General features: G+C 49.4%; 1 long non-coding RNA gene across 1 annotated transcript; it reads right to left on the bottom strand.

Annotated features, from left to right (window-relative positions):
• Positions 1–2666: 2666 nt before the first annotated feature.
• On the bottom strand, positions 2667–5214 carry LOC123169860 (uncharacterized). Its single transcript, XR_006484967.1, has 3 exons — positions 4968–5214; positions 3135–4306; positions 2667–3057 (listed from the first exon to the last, which is right to left on the bottom strand). It is a non-coding gene; the product is annotated as an uncharacterized lncRNA (long non-coding RNA).
• Positions 5215–11121: the final 5907 nt, after the last annotated feature.

Here is an 11121-nt window from a genome sequence, read left to right as displayed (position 1 = left end):
CGCACGTCGTTGTTACGGGCATTTCTATATGCATGCATGGGTTTCAAAAGATAAAATTATTATTTTACCAAGAAACTTTGGGAGTATCATATTCTCAATGAAAGAATGTCATTTTCCACCAAGTGACCAAACACAACATGTTTAGCCATTTCTATATATATGCTAATATATAGAAGTCAGATCCTCATCAGTGTAAGCTGTTCTCCACTGTCATCGAAGGCAATTTGCGAGCGAGTGACGTAGAGGCCGCATTTGTTTACTCTGTCCCGATCTTATCTGGATATTGCTACATTTTAGGTCAGAAGAGGCCGATCTTCTAGTTGCTAATCACTTTGGCGATTGAGTTCATTGAACGGACACAGCTCTTCCGAGTATAAAATTAACATGGCTAAGCGTGTTCCAAATCACGTTCCACGTACGTAGTTAACACAGAGAAACTGGCTAGGTACATCCAAACTCTTAGCGTATGATTGCTTTTGTTTTATCTTCATGCATGGATGACACGTACCATTGATCAACAATATCACGCGGGTAACTTTTGTTCAAATGAAAAAGGCAAGCTTCAACTCCAAAAAAAAAAGGCTGAGGATAACACTTGTGGAAAACCAACGAAGGAAGCCAGCTCGCAAGCAAACGCTTTACCATTTTCCCTCTCCACTGCTTTTCCGACCGAGGTGCATGTGTAGAGGAATAGGTTGCAACTCTCAATGTATTGATTGGGTGCATATGCACATGTATATATAGTACATAGGGCAGTCATATCCTCAACTATACACAAGAAGGAAGACTTGGAGTACAAGAATACACGTGCTAAATACATATACTCAACAGCATGCATACACAAGTTTCCACATGCTTGACTTTGCCGCCCGTCTCCGTACATAGCCAATCCGCACGCGGCGACGACGACAAAATCCTCCGAACGGCCGACCGATCGCCGACCGCCTCGTATCTCATCCTCTGCGCTTTGCGCTTTTGCTTTTGCGGGGATGGCATCTCGTCTGAAACACACTGATGATCCCGCACACACGATCGAGCAAGCATCCATCCATCCATCCATCGGCGATCTGACCTCGGAATCACTTCTCACCGGGCACTTGCACTCACAGAATATGTTTCCACCCATGGAGAATTGGGAATCTGCGGCTGCTTTTGAGGTTTCGCATAAACCGCACGAAGAAAGGGAGGCGCAACCGTGCAACCACTAGAGTGTGCGGCTGCCAGCAGCACAATGACTCACGTGCATATATCCTACATGTGCGGGAAGTTTCGAATTCGGTGACAAATTCAAACTCCTCCGCGAATAATTTGTAACGGTACAACTACATAACAGAACATGGTGACTTTGGAATTGTGCAATGAAATAGTGAGTATGTAAAGATAAAAATGCAAAACCTTTCCGCCCAATGCCGACCAATTGCTTAAACCATAGGCAACGGGAAGGTGCATGCATGTGTGTGTCTTTGTCACACACACAAAAAAAGGGCAAATCATGTAACGAACAAGCCCTCGACGTGGCACATGCATGCGAGAGGAAGAAAGGAAAGAGAAAGCTTCCGCTCTACCCAATCGATCTGGCCACCAGTGAGAGGCCTCCAGTTCAGTACTTAACCCAAAAAGAAGGCCTTAGGGCATCTCCAATGCACGGGCGCTTATTTGGGCGCTTGCGTTAAAAAGAAAATTAATTTAGGGGAAAGCACCGGTGTAAGCGACTGGGCTTGCAACGCACGAGCGCTTATCTGATTTTCTTTTCTTCTGGACGAACGTGTGAAGCGCCCGTCCCTCCAACGCACAAACCGAAGCGTCGACGCCACCGTCTGACCGAACAACGAACCAGCTCTGCCAGCCTGCTACCCACTCAGCTCAGTCCTCATTCAGCTAGCTCTCTCCTCTCGAACTCTCCACACCCTTCTGCACAAGACCATCTCTCGTCAGATCCAGCGAGTGGGACAAGACCTGCAAGCCGACCTCCCCCACCCTTAGATGGCAGCCACGGCGAACGGCGGCGCGCGGCCGGAGGAGGCAGCAGCCCGCCTCTTCCTCCATGGAGACGAGGCCGGATGGGATGGCGGCGAGGCTGACGGATAGGAAGAGGGCGCCGTGTGCACGGAGGAGGAAGCAGCCGCGCCGCATGGGCATGGGGACGAGGCCGAACGAGCTCGCGTCGAGGCTGATGGTCAGGAGGGGGGAGGAAGCAGTAGAGCAGAGCAGGCAGCAGCCGCGCCTTCCGGCATGGAGACGACTCAGACGAGGCCGGGGGAGCTCGCGGTGAGGCTGGCGGACTGGAAGGTGGGAGGAGGGAGCGGCACTCGAGCAGGAGGCGTACAGGACGACCAAGCTCACCCGGCAGCGCCATCACGTACGGCGTCGAGGTAATCTCCGTACCCCTTGCTGTACTAATCCCTGAATTATTGATTTGGTTGGTGCTGAGATGCACACATGAAACTATATATGGGGATCTGTAGGCGCCATGTTCTTTCTGGATAGAACAATACTTGCATGAAGGAAATTTTAATTATCATATGAGAACAATATTTGGTGATCTAAACTTTTGGCATATTCCAAACTGACTGATCTTTGATTTACATAGTCCTAAAAAGAAATTTGGGGAATCGCCAAAAAAAACTCGCAAAAAAAAAAACAAATTTGGGGAGTACAACTTGGAATGAGAACAACAATTTATTATCTAAATCATGGCTTTTTGACTCGACAGTACATTGCATTCCACTAGGGATAGTTCCGTATGAACATCCACATGTTGAGAAATTTGAATGATTGATTTTGTTCTAACCTATACATCTCTAGAGATTTGGAAACCAAGTCCTGGTTATATTGTCCAGTAGCTGTGAATGCATCGTCAACCCTGCGCCACATGCCATCGAATAGCAGAATTTCTGAGCTCATCTTACTCCAACGGCGTTTGATTTGGATAGGTTGTCTTCTTCGATTATCGGCGGTATTTGAGTTATATTCTTCAGCGACTTGATTCCAAAAATCCCGTGCAGTGTTTTCATTGCCAATAACAAAATCAATGGGAACATTTAACCAAGCATTTACCTACTCAATTCAGAAAATGTTGTTAGGCCAAGCTTTTCATGATATAGTAACTACTAATAATTAAACAAATGACTTACCAGGCATAGATTATCCTCTTCGGTCCATTGTAAGTGTATGTCTCCGATGTTGGCATGGCCGATATCCATTGAAAGATGTGATGTGTATGAACAAATACTTGTACCAGATTTGAGTAGGATTGTGCTTGTGTATGAGCAGAAATTTTTGGGATGGGCGTGGAACTGGAACCTGCAACTAGGACTATATATAACGAGATAGCTTTACTGCATGCATGATTTAGTCAGCACTGCATGCATGATTTAGTTAGGCCGATTTAACCGTGTATGACTGAAAAAACGGTTGAAGTAACTTGGCATATATTTTTCTAACTTTATCTCACCGTGCTTTCAGGTTTTAAGATTGGGATCTTTGTCCCTGTTGGGTCAGCTTGGCAACCACAAGCATTTCATTTTTACACATTTATTTTGTATCAATTCAATTTTTATTGTAAGTATTCAGGTTTCATGTAGATTTGTAATAGATTGACAAGCTCTATAGTTTATTCTAGATTATTGTTGTGCGTGAAGAGGAAAGAAAAGAGTTATTTGTCCAGCTGCAAAACGAAATCATCTAAGTTAGTTGAGTAGAGCTGGTTTTTAGTACAACGACCAGCTGAGTTAGTTGAGCGGTTGCCGATTTGTAGCACTGTAGGTAGCGCCCGCTGCTAGATCCGAACGGAGAAAAAGGGTCGCGTGAAAACAAATAGGCTAAGCGCTCGGCGACTGGCTCGGCATCGATGCCAGCCCAAATCCTGGGATCGAGGGGGATTTGACCAAATCGGACGGGAATCGAACCCTGTCGCCGATTGTAAGCGCCCCCGTCGTACATGCCCTTACTATTAGCGCACGCGGTGCTCAAAGATCAGATTAGTACAAGAGTACGCAGGGCTATGGGCTGGCTGGCTGCCTTTCCCACCAGTCCAGTGGCATGGCATGGCATGCACCCAAAGAAGAGAAAGAATCGTTGGGATTTCGCTTTGACGAAAGGATCATAAGATCTTCCACCTATGTTCCGATACCGATCTTGTTCCGCAGCACAACCCGTCTTTATATCCGTCCTTCTTGTCCTGTTTGTGATTTTCGGAACCACTCCTTAGTTTGGGCTAACAGATATTGGCAAATTGTGGGGGTCTCTTCTCATGAAGGGCTGCTTGCTTGGACCGTGCAGAAGCTTCCTTGATCGTTGATGATGTCTGCACAAGAAACAAGAAAGTTAGAGCATCTCTAACAGAATTCTTATGTTGCGGACCTGTAAAATGAGTTTACAGTTTGCTTGCGGAATGCCTTGTATACGGGCCGAGCTTCACGTCCCGCGCCACATGGTGGATTGCGGCGCCACGTCCGGCAAGGGCATATGACAAACACGTGCTAGCTAGTCCTTCCAGGTTCCAGCGAAGACGAGAAAGAAAAGAGTACTACTAGTAGGCCTCTACGTGGCCCTTGGTTCGGCCGCTGGAAGCTGCTCCGCTCATCCTCCTCCTCGTCCTGCCAAGCACGCACTCCTGCCCCAGCTCCGTCCAGCTCACACCCAACTGCCCGCACCAGCAGAGAAAAAGACACCCGGAACTGTGCGGCGACGCCGAGACCTGACGCCGCACCTCCGACCGATCCACATCCATCCATCCACTCGGCATGGAGGGAGGGCCGGGCACCCACCAACACCACCATGCATGTTCCACTAGATAGCTCTCCCGGACAAGCCCATGGTGTGGCACTGTTCGGGGTCGATCCTATCCACTTTCTGGCGTCCGATCCAAAACAATATGTGCACGCAGGAACAGCTGGCAACCGGGATTCTCAACAACAAAAAAAGAAAAAAAGAAAGAGAAGGTGGCAACCAAGATTGGGACTTACGCTCGTACGTAGCTGCTGCTGCTGCTGCTAGTCAAGGCAGCTAGATAGATAGTGCATGCCACACCCAAAGCCAGCGACGAAACCCAAAAGTCCATCTCCACTTCTTGGTCGGCGCCGGGACCCTCCATACTGTCTTCGCATGGGTGAATATATAGGCAGGCTAGGTAGGTGGACGGATGGATCACATGGATGGACGTCCCTGTCCATGGAGGCTCCGGCCCCGGCCGGATAAGGCGGACAGGTACCCTGTTTCTCCAATCGACATGGTTTATTCCACAGAGATGAACGCATACGTGTCCGGTCGTAGACGTGTGATCGAGTTGCAGATCGAAGTGGTATGTATGTGCTCCTGTTTGAATCGATACTCCTACTAGCTAGTATCTACGACACCTTGGGTTTTGGCTTAGCTTGGGCCCTACCCCTAGCCGGCCGGCCCTTCTGGTGGTTGTCTTCGATCGATTTTCAATCTTTATCTTTACTTAATAATAAAGGACGGATGCTTTCATAGTTCTCCAGTCATGTGCTTATATCCGTTGATATTGTGTTAAGCATAAAAATGACGGCTGAGATTTAAAAGTAGATGTTTATCCGCTGGTATTGTACGCATCGCAGGCGCCTTGTCCAATTCACGCACGCACGCCTCATACCCGTTTTGCTTGCCTGTCTATTCTTTTAGCCCAGATCGTCTCAATCTCTTCTCAGCCCACGGACCAAAGACTGTTGGGCCTGAAACAGCTCGCTCTTCTCTAAAAGAGAGAAAAAATATCTTTCCTCTCGCTCCATCGCTCTGTGCGTCGAGCACCCCCTACAGGCTACAGCTACAGGCGATGGGCCAGCGAGCGAGGGGGCGATCACCTGTTTGCATCGATCCCGCGCGCGGCCTCGTCCCGGCCGCGACGGCGACGCGCGCGGCGGTCGATCGATCGACGTGGGAACGTGCACAAAGTAGCAGCGCGAGAGGGGTTACGGTGGATCGTCGTGGCGCGTCACGGTGGATGGCTTTGGCGCCGTGGAAAAGATCGCTTCACCGGTTTCGAAGTTGGAGCCGGACCGGCAGCTAGCCACACGGAGCGCGAGAGAGCGACGTACGGACAGGGGCCGGGAGGCCGGCCGGTCGCCGTCTTATCGGCGCGGATGAGGACGGAGCTATCACGTGGAGGTGGGGCTCGCGCGCCACGTCCGTCGCCGGCCAAGTCCTAGCTACGCGCTACGGTCGTTGTCGGCGTGGATGAGGTGATCCGTTCCTCTGCATGCCGTGGCTGAGCCCATCAGCAGCTGCCCGGGTGGAATTCATGGAATCTAGCTAGCACTTGTGTAGACGAAAGCGAGGTAAAAACAGCACCGTTTCCGTGGCGTGGAAATTCCCACGGACCACAGCTGGGGCGGGGCTGCGCCTGTGTGTGTGTCGATCCATCACCAGTGGACACAAGGATATCAGCACGTACTGCGTAGGTACGGCGACGCGCACTCCACCGTGCATGCATGCATGTAGTACATGTTGTACGTCTGGCGATCGGGCAGTATCGTCGTCTCATTAATTCTTGCCCCCGGCCCAGAGGAACCAAACGATGAACTGACGGTCGAGAGCGAGCCAACGAAACGAACCCACATCCACGCAGAGCTCACCTGGCAAATCTTTCATGCATGTTTCTGTCTTAATTTGCCTCTGAATGCACAGTACTAGTACTAGTTTGTCCCCATACACTTTTGCTAAGTCTCGGTCGACTCAGACTTGGTTAAAAATCTCAGTCGACTGGGTCCTAGCCACACTCTTTCCCATAATCATACTCGTTCTAACAAAATAAACTTGTGCTGGTTGATTAATTGGCCTATTCTCGCAAATTCGCAAATGAACATATCAATGACATGTCGTCGATAGTTGTACCACACGTGAACGTGACCAACACATATGCATGCGCGTTGTCTGTGTTCTTGGTTATTTATTTATTTTATTTTATTTTTTACGAGAAAACTTCCGTTCTATTCATCTTCAATCTTGGCAGTACAATGAACACCAGAAATCATAAAAATTAAATTCAGATACGTAGACCACTTAGCGACGAACTGAAGCGAGCCGAACGCGCGCCGACATCATCATCCCTTCCTCGCTGGAGCCGGGCAAAACTTGTTGTATAGACAGTCGGGAAGTCGTCCTGCTAAGGCCCCATAGGACTAGCGCAGCAGATTAGCAACCGCGCCAATGAAGAGTAGTATAGATCAGAAGGATCCAACCTGAAAACACAGCAACATAGATGAACGACGACTAGATCCGAGCAAATCCACCAAGTACAGATCCGTCGGGGACACACCTCCACACGCCCACCGACGATGCTAGACACACCATCAGGCCGAGAGCTAGGCAGCGAGAACCTTATTCCATTTTCAGGAAGCCACCGCCGTCTCGTCTTCGTGAACAGGAGACAAACCCAAACAAAGTTCAAAAAAACATTGAAAAATCAAGTTCTCTCGCTGGCAAGGGCCGGGATCCACCGCACCCCATGGCCCTAAGGCCACCGGAGACGCGGCGAACCAGCGGCGCGGCCGACGGGAGGCAGAGGAGCTTTTCTTAACATGCAAGATAGGACTCACGAAGAGAAGGAAAGCGGCTCTCTCTTCATAGATTTATGATTTACTGGAAAGAAGATCTACACTAATAAAAATGTTGAGGATACACGTCTTATTCAAACAAGCTATGTTCTTGGTTATTTAATGAAGTATTTTGGAACGGAGGGAGTAACAAACGAGTCGAGCCTGCACTGCACACGCACGTTGTTTGGCTACACAGACTTACGCGCAAGGTTGTGTTTTTAGTTTAAATTTAAACTGTTTTGGAACGGAGGGAGTAACAAACGAGTCAAGCCTGCACTGCACCCGCACGTTGTTTGGCTAAACAGATGTATGCGCAGGGCGGCACATGGGGTTTCTAAAAGTATTAGTACTTGTATTTTTTTTTCAGAAAACCTTTATGTGGAGTATCATATTCTGATTTTTAGTGATCTCTCTATATGCTAGTAGAAGTCAGATCCTCGTCAGTGTAAACCTGTGATCCACTGTCATCTCCTAGTTACCGATGGAGTGACGTAGAATACACATTTGTTTTTTCTGCTCCGATCTTATCCGGATATCAATCTAAATTTACGCAGCAGAGGCCAATCTAGCTCCTTAGTAGCGATTGAGTATCTTTATTATCTTCATGCATGGATGACATCAATCGTTCTAATTAAAAGGCAAGCTACAACACCAAATAAAAAAATCAAGCTAGGAAAAATTTGCCCTTGAAACAAAATGAAGTATGAGCGGTCCAAAATAATTTGGAAGCCAGCAGAGCTAGCTACTAGCAGCACCTATAGCAAGCAAGCAATCAAAGGCTTTACCCTTTCTCCTTTCCGAGCAAGGTGCGTGCATGCACAGCTGCACATGCACATGCACATGCGACTTCTTTGCCCGTCTCCGTACAATCCGCACGCGGCGCCGGCCACAAACAAAGTCCTCCGGCCGATGGATCGACCGCCGGCCGCCTCGTCGTATCCCATCCTCTGCGCGCGCTTTGCGCTTTTGCTCGCAGGAACCGCGTCCTCTGAAGCCCACTGATGATCCCAGCAAGCATCCATCCATCGGGCGATCTGACCTCGGAATCACTTCTCAGCAGGCAGGCAGGCACTTGCAGAATATTTCCGACTGATGGAATGGAATGGCATGGAGAATTGGGAATCTGCGGCTGCTTTTGAGCTTTGGTTCATAAACGGATAAAGCGCACGACGAAACGGAGGCGCAACCGTACGTATAACCAGAATGACTCGTCGTGAGATTGCCAACAAAGAAAGAAGCAAGCGCGTTCAATGAAAGTACGATGCGTTTGTCTTGTCCGATAGTACAAGTGTGGTCGAGTTGCAGATCCAAGTAGCAGGGCAGCACTCCTGTTTGAATTGCTACTCCTGTCTAGCTAGCTACACCTTGGTATCTTGCATCGGCTAGCTTGGCCCCTAGCCGGCCCTTTTCGTTTGCCGACCTCCGGCGAATGCAAAGGTCGAAAGCAGCACTCGTAAGGCGCAAGCGACTAGTCGAACGCGCGCGAACCCTCCCGCTCCAAGCCAGCTGCGCACGCCGTCGCTCTCCGCGATTCCTCTCCCGCTTTCTTTTCTCCAAGCCAGCTGCGCACGCCGTCGCTCTCCGCGAGTAGGGATCGATGATGGGCGATCACCTGCTCACATCCATCGGTCCCGCCCGCGGCCATGTCCTCCTTCCTTTGGCGCGACGGCGACGCCGGTCCATGGTGTAACGCAGCTTCTTTATGCGAGCCGAAGCACAGCGACATGGGGGTGGATCGTCGTCGCAGTGGACAGCGTTGGCGCCATGGAAAAGATCGCTAGGTTTTCAACGTTGGAGCAGGACCGGCAGCTAGCCACACGGAGCGAGGGAGAGCGACGTACGTAGGGGCGCGGGAGGCCGGCCGGTCGCCGTCTTATCGGCTCGGGTCAGATCACGTGGAGGTGGCGTTCGCGCGCCACGTCTGTCCCCGGCCGAGCCCTAGCCACCGTCGTTGTCGGCGTGGATGAGGTGATCGGATCCGCTGCATGCCGTGCGTGGCTGAGCCAGAGCCGATCAGCAGCTGTCCAGGTGGAATTAGTGGAATCAAGGAGCTACTTCGGTAGATGAAAACGGAACCATGTTGTAGGTCTGGCGACGAACGGCCACGCTGTAACGGAGGGAGGACGGATGAATGGACAGTATCTGTCATAAACAGTAAAGTAACAGAGTGCACTTGCATTGGTTGATTGATTAGCGTAATCACAGGTTGTGGTTTACGTGTTCGCTGAATGCATGCCACCATGCTGTCAGATGTAGAGTCGAGCCCGCGCGCGCACGTCGTTGTTACGGCCATTTCTATATGCATGCATGGGTTTCAAATGATATTATTTTACCAAGACACTTTGGGAGTATCAATGGAAGAATGTCATTTTCCACTAAGTGCCCAAACACTACATGTTTAGCCATTTCTATATGCTAATATATATAAGTCAGATCCTCGTCAGTGTAAGCTGTTCTCCACTGTCATCGAAGACAATTTGCGAGCAAGTGACGTAGAAGCCGCATTTGTTTACTCTGGCAAGATCTTATCTTGATATTACCAGATCATACGTCAGAAGATGCTGATCTAGTTGCTAATCACTTTGCGGGGATGGCATCTCGTCTGAAGCCCACTGATGATCCCCCACACATGATTAAGCAAGCATCTATCCATCGGCGATCTGACCTGGAATCACTTCTCACAGAATATGTTTTCACCAATGGAGAATTGGGAATCTGCGGCTGCTTTTGAGGTTTCGTTCATAAACCGCACGGCGAAAGGGAGGCGCAACCGTGTAACCACTATAGCATGCGGCTGCCAGCAGCAAAACGACTCACAGGCATATTCTGCATGGACGGGGAGTTTTGAATTCGGTGACAAATCCAAACTCATTCGCGAATAATCTGTAACCGTACAACTACAAAACAGAACACAGTGATGTTGGGAATATGCAATGAAATATTGAGTATGAGTAGGAAGATAAAAATGCCAAACCTTTCCACCCAATGCCGACCAATTGCTTAAACCATAGGCAACAGGAAGGTGCATGCATGTGTGCGTCTTTGTCTCATACACAGACAAAGGGCAAATCGTGTGACGAACAAGCCCTCGACGTGGCACATGCATGCGAGAGGAAGAAAGGAGAGAGCAAGCTTCCGCTCTACCCAATCGATCTGGCCCTCCTCCTCCTCCTCCACCAGTGGGAGGCCTCCAGCTCAATACTTAACCCAAAAAGAAGGCGTCACTATTAACGCACGCGGTGCTCGAAGATTAGATTAGTACTGCCTCCGTAAACTAATATAAAAACATGTTAGACGTCCTCTAATTGTTGTTGCAAGTTTTTACGTGGTTTGTATAGGTTTCTAGCAAGAACGTTTCTTACCTACGTAAGACCACAACGTGATATGCCAATTTCTATTTACCCTTCATAAGGACCCTTTTCATCGAATCCGTTCCGACTAAAGTGGGAGAGACAGACACCCGCTAGCCACCTTATGCAACTAGTGCATGTCAGTCGGTGGAACCTGTCTCACGTAAGCATACGTGTAAGGTCGGTCCGGGCCGCTTCATCCCACAATGCCGCCG

This window comes from Triticum aestivum, chromosome 7D (genome assembly GCF_018294505.1).
Source record: "Triticum aestivum cultivar Chinese Spring chromosome 7D, IWGSC CS RefSeq v2.1, whole genome shotgun sequence".
In the NCBI taxonomy this organism is placed as follows: domain Eukaryota; kingdom Viridiplantae; phylum Streptophyta; class Magnoliopsida; order Poales; family Poaceae; genus Triticum; species Triticum aestivum.
The sequence above is the reverse complement of the archived record's forward strand: the minus strand, read 5'-3'. Positions and strand labels throughout refer to the sequence as shown.